The sequence below is a fragment of the Rhinolophus ferrumequinum genome, chromosome 7 (genome assembly GCF_004115265.2).
Source record: "Rhinolophus ferrumequinum isolate MPI-CBG mRhiFer1 chromosome 7, mRhiFer1_v1.p, whole genome shotgun sequence".
Taxonomy (NCBI): domain Eukaryota; kingdom Metazoa; phylum Chordata; class Mammalia; order Chiroptera; family Rhinolophidae; genus Rhinolophus; species Rhinolophus ferrumequinum.
Genome location: NC_046290.1, coordinates 86,022,493 through 86,028,351, shown reverse-complemented (window position 1 = coordinate 86,028,351; position 5,859 = coordinate 86,022,493). Strand labels below are relative to the sequence as shown.

At 37.3% G+C, this 5,859-nt stretch overlaps 1 non-coding gene across 1 annotated transcript; it reads left to right on the top strand.

The window, feature by feature from the left end:
- The first annotated feature begins 335 nt into the window (after positions 1–335).
- LOC117025401 (U6 spliceosomal RNA) lies at positions 336–442 on the top strand. The gene has a single exon (XR_004423604.1). It is a non-coding gene; the product is annotated as a U6 spliceosomal RNA (small nuclear RNA).
- Positions 443–5,859: the final 5,417 nt, after the last annotated feature.

Sequence of the window (5,859 nt, the reverse complement as noted above, 5' to 3'; positions counted from 1 at the left end):
CACTGAATCAGAAACTCAGGGAGATGGGGCCCAGGAATCAGTTTTTAATAAGCCCTCCAGATAATTCTAACGCAAGCTATCCATTGAGATAAACACTCTTCCCATGAGTACTGACCACTTCCTCTGTACCAAGCACATTTCTAAACCTATTAACCATTTCATCTTCTCATCAACGCTATGTGATGGATATCATTTTTATCCCATTTTGCAGATGTCAAAAGTGAGGCTCAGAGCACCAGTTTACACCATTTAACAAAACTGAAACCAGTCAAGGGCATCGTACTGTGCTGTGATGAGTACTTGGACACAATATGAATCGAAAACACATATAACTCATGCTCGCTTCGGCAGCACATATACTAAAATTGGAATGATACAGAGAAGATTAGCATGGCCCCTGAGCAAGGATGACACACACATTTGTGAAGTGTTCCATATTTTTATGGAGTATTATTCGGCTATAAAGAAGACTTAAATCTTACCATTTGCAACGATGTGGATGGACCTAGAGAACAATATGCTGAGTGAAATAAGTCAGTTGGAGAAAGATAGATACCATATGATCTCACGTATATGTGAAACCTAAAGAACTGAATAAATGAGCAAAGTAAACAGAAATAGTCTCAGAGATGTAGAGGAAAAAACTGATGGTTGCTAGAAGGGAGGGGATGAGGAAGAAGGGGAAGGGATTGGACAGCATAACTACAATATTGCCCCAGGGACATGAAAGACAGTTTGGGGAATATAAGCAATAATGTTGTAAAGATTTTGTAGGATGTCAGATGGGCACATGTCTTATTAGGGAGACCACTTCATGGATGGTGTAGATGCCTGACCACTCCGCTGTACCCCTGAAGCTGAAGCTGAAAAATATTGTATGTCAGCTATAATTTAATATATATATATATATATATATGTATGTATATGTAATCACAAGATATGTAGTATAGCATAGGGAATAGAGTCAATGGAATAGTAATAGATGTACAGGTAACCGCCGTATAGCACGGCTGTTAGTTTCCTAAAAGTGCTGTGTTATGCAAATCCGTGTTATACGAAACAAAGAACTAGTACAAAAAAAGGGGGTTAGGTTCCAAAAATTACAAAAACATACTATTATATTTTTATAATTAAGAGGAATATCTTTATTAAGGCAATTTTCACCAAAAGTATAACATATTAATATGTATTAAATAATGTTTTCTTCGTCATCACTACTATTAAGCACCCATACCGAGGGCATTTTCTTTTTGACAAGATATCTTCATCTTCTGAACTTTTTTTAGCAATATCTTGACTTCGATTCTGTACTTTTTCCAAAAATCTGTTATTTTAGATTGCTTGCTTTTAGCTGAGAGATCTTTATAAATTTCATTACATGGTGCTAAGCACTTGTGAAGTTCTCTCTTAAACTTTGTGCTTCTTTCAGTGGAAGGATCTTCATTTAGGAAAATCTGCAGTCAAGTCTGATACGACATCCATGTTTGAATGAAAAGTTTCAAATGAGATATCTTTTGCTCTTAAAAGCTTTTATTACTACATTCCGTGTTGTTTGGCGATTTCCCTAATTTCGAATAAGATATTTTTTGCTCTTAAAAGCTTTTATTACACTCTGTATTGCTCAGGGATTTCTCTAATTCTCAAACCATGTTACAGTGAAACCGTGTTCTAGGACGCCGTGTTGTACAAGGGTTTCCCCCAATTCTTGTACCACGTTAGAGCAAAGCCGTGTTCTAGAAGTACTGTGTTATATAGGGGTTACCTGTATACGATGTCAGAGGGGCAATAGATTGGGGGCGGGGGGTTATCACTTGGTGAGGGGTGACGTGTCTAACTATTACATTGTTTTGTACACCTGAAACTAATAATTTTAAAAAAGTTAAAAAAAAAAAACCCACACATAGAACTCTGTTCTAATGGAACCCACAGTCTAGAGTAGCCACTGAGGACATAATCAAACAAATGAGAAATACAAGGTAAATTACATAAAGAGATATCTGAACCATAAAAATGGTTCCTAGATAGCTCTCTCCCATGGGCAGCAAGTCGGTGCTGTCTGATGGTTGGAGGCTTCGGTTTCTCTTCACATGGGCCTCTCCACAAGGCTGCTTGGGTGTCCTCACAGCCTGGTAAACAACCCAAGAGAAGAAGAAGGTAGCTGAAATGTCAGAGGGTTGCCAGATTTAGCAATTGAAAATGAGGACATCCAATTCAGGTAGAATTTCAGGTAAGCAATAAATAATTTGTGGTGTTAGTGTGGCACATACAACATTTGGAACATACTTACACTAAAAAAAAATTTTTGTTTGTTGATTACCTGAAATTAAACATTAGCTGGGCATACTGTATTTTATCTGGCAACCCAACTTTTGTGACCGAGGTTCAGAAATCCTACCCCATCACTTGTACCATGCTTTTTGGTGACACAGAGCAGCTGTAATTAGATGTGAAAGGAGACAGCACAAGGATGTGAATACCAGCAGGTGAAGACCACTGGGGATTGTCTTGGAGGCTGGCTAAGACACCAGACCTGTAACCTTTTAGCCAAAGGTTTTCTCCAAGGATCCATTCAATTTTCTCACATTTTTCCCAAAAGGCAGAGTGATCTTTCAGAATCTATTATCACAATTTTATAGTATCAAAGCACAAAAAAAGGATAAAAGAGTAATTTCCCCTGACGGAAGGGGAAGGTGAACAACGTACGTAAGCCTTCCTTTTGAAGCCACTTCCTCAACAGTGAGATCAATGTTTGCCTATGTGTTTGACTTTATTATCTATTCAAAATTATATCTGTATCAGCATAGGTGAAAGGCTTTCAAACAGCCATGATGCTTTTCCTATATTCTGTTTGTTGGTTTAAATGACCATTGTGGGTATTTTAATAACCTTCCTCTATGTGGACTTTTTCATCCCCCTTAGAACAAAATGTTACATTGCTTACTTTTTCAAGATCTTTAAATCATTATGGACCTTTATTTTCTAGCCTAATAATATTATTAAATGAAAGGCTTTAACATTTTCATAAAATCAATAATGTACTCAATACATAGTATTTTATCAGCCATGTAGACTTTAGAAAGCACTTGAGCAAAGTGGAAACATGAACCACGGTTTTCAGCATTGAAGTTTCCTGAGTGCCTACTAATGTTTGGGAACTTTTCATACCTTTAAGCCTCACTAAAAATCTGCCATGTATGTATTATAACTTGGTTTCCTTTTTCCCACTGAATTTTATCCCACTTATATACAAGCTGCATACATGGTTTTCAGAGACCAGGATTTAAATTCCAGCTTTATTCTGCCCAGCGCAGGCAGTAAAGAACAGGCCCTGAGCCAGTCACAGCAGAGGTAGAAAAGGGATAACCTGGTTTTCACAGTAAGGTTGGCTAGGATCTGAAAATCAGGATGCCGAGTACCAAGAAACAATATAGCAGAATCAGAAGGCAAGATGCAGTTTGGTAACAGGGTAAGGGGCTATGTGTATTTTAATAGCGTAAAAATCAAACAGTGTCTCTTCTATCAAACCATTCTAAAACCTTCAATTAGAATTTACATTTACATCCCCACTCCTAAAAAAGAGTTCTCTACCTATTTTATTCTGCATTTTATAATGGATTATATGGTGAACAATGATGAAAGCTCTCATTCACTGAGCACATTACATATGCAAGGCGTTGTCCTAAGTGCCTACATAATATGGGTACTTGCCTATATAAAGAGTCCACATAACGCTCACCTTCACATCCCTTAGGGGAAAACTGAGGTTCAGAGATCCAAAGGAATTAGCCCAAGTTTTGAAAACCATTAAGAGTCATAGTTATAACATGACCAAATGTTTCAATTCATTTGGGGCAGAAAGGCTCCCCAGGATGCAGGGCCTTCAATGCTAAAACCAGTACAGTTCTGGGAAAACGGGGGGGTGGGGGGAGTCACCCTACATGGTTGGGTTCAGACTCCAGATCCTTTTGAATCCAAAGCATGTGCTCTTTCCATCATTCAACATTTCTTTGTTCAGTTGTGTACCCATTACAACAATGCTTAGCACAGTGCTTTGTACGTAATAGTGCTAAGTAAATATTGATTGGATGAATGAAGGGATGAGTAGATCATTTCTTCAAGAATGGTTTTAGAATGATAATGCCTATGGTGTGGGTAGGAAAGGTTAAAGGCGCAGAGCTCCCATCTTTTTGCTTTGTTTTTTTTTTTTTTTTAATTCAAAAGAAGGCTGTCAAATATACTAGTAAATGTTTAATGACTCTTGTGGGCAGGAGAGAATGGGTGTTTGGGGGAGGGAGTAGGTAGGCAGCCCTGAGTTATAGTGTTTGCTTTTTTCCCACAGTGGCCAATTTCAAGCTCCCAGTGCAATGCCACTGAACATGGAATTAGAAAGAGATGAAGAAGCTCATTATTATATTTCCATCATAAAGCAAGATAAATGTAACTAACCTCAAAAGGATAAGTAATAGGACATAATTAGAAAGTGGTAAGTTTTGATGTCTCACCTTTGTTTAAATATAATTTATTTAATTATAAATTTGTATAATTTAATTTTTAAGAATGACTGCATTTCACAACCAGTTCACCAAAACCCTGAACACTAAACAATCAGTTCTTAGAATCAATCGGTTGCTCTGGTTGGAGTGCTCCCAGCCTGTGTAGCAGCCTGGCAGGCCTCTCCCACTGGAGAAATTACTGGTGAATGAGCTGGTTCAAGCCAACCCCATCAGCACACCTGGACTAAAAAAGACAGAAAACTCAGGGCAGATATCTGTCTGATATATAAAAAGAACAGGGCACATTTTCCAGAGATAAAGTACCCAGATGATCAAGGTGAGACTTCAAAGGATTTTAGAAATTTGGTGGGCAACTAACATTTATGAAAGTATGTCTACAGTTGGCTAAATTGCATCCCAGGGAGACAATTAGATCCCACCTGGACTTAACATTCTTGAAAGGACTCAAACATAAGCTTTTAGCAATATCTTCAAATAATGTCATATAGTCACAGGAATACACTGACAAGATGGCAACTTTTTTTTTTATTATTATTTTAAGGAGGACACAGCTCACAGTGGCCCATGCATGGAACTGCACAAGCAACTTTGGTGTTATCAGCACCATGTTCTAACCAACTGAGCTAACCGGCCACCCACTATGGCAAGTTTTTTAAAAAGTCAGGTTTATGGAGGCAAATTTTTTATCTTAAAAAGAAATCACTTTTTAGATGAGGGGTGGGGTGCGGTCAAGGTGAAAAATGTGAAGGGATTAAGAAATACAAATTGATAGTTACAAAGCAGTCATGGGGATGTAAAGTAAAGCATAGGGAATATAATCAATAATATGGTAATAACTATGTATAATGACAGGTGGGTACTCGTCAGGGGTTACTTGATAGATTATATAAATGTCTAACCACTATGCTGTACACCTGAAATTAATATAAAATAATATTGAAAGTCAAAAAAAGGAGTCACTTTTTAAAGTGTACATTTGATGAATTTTGACAAATACATACAGTTGTGTGACTACTACTGTCACACTACTTTAAGCTTATATCATGTTACTGAAAATAGTTTTAATCCAGCAGCTATCTTATGTAGCATAAATATGATCTGCATTTAATATTCTGTAGGTACAAGCATTAAATTTGTTCAGTCAAAGTCTCTAAATATAATTTAATATTTTTAAGCCTGTTTTGTCTGTTCTTCATTTTATACCAGGGCTCCCAAAAAGGTGAGGTGCTCCTGGTCCTCTGTGCTATGAAGACTTGGCCTAATTATGTGGTAGGTTTAGTGGACAGCTAAAACACTGTGGAAAATAAAACATATGCACATACCATTTTTTTTGCAGAAAGTTGAA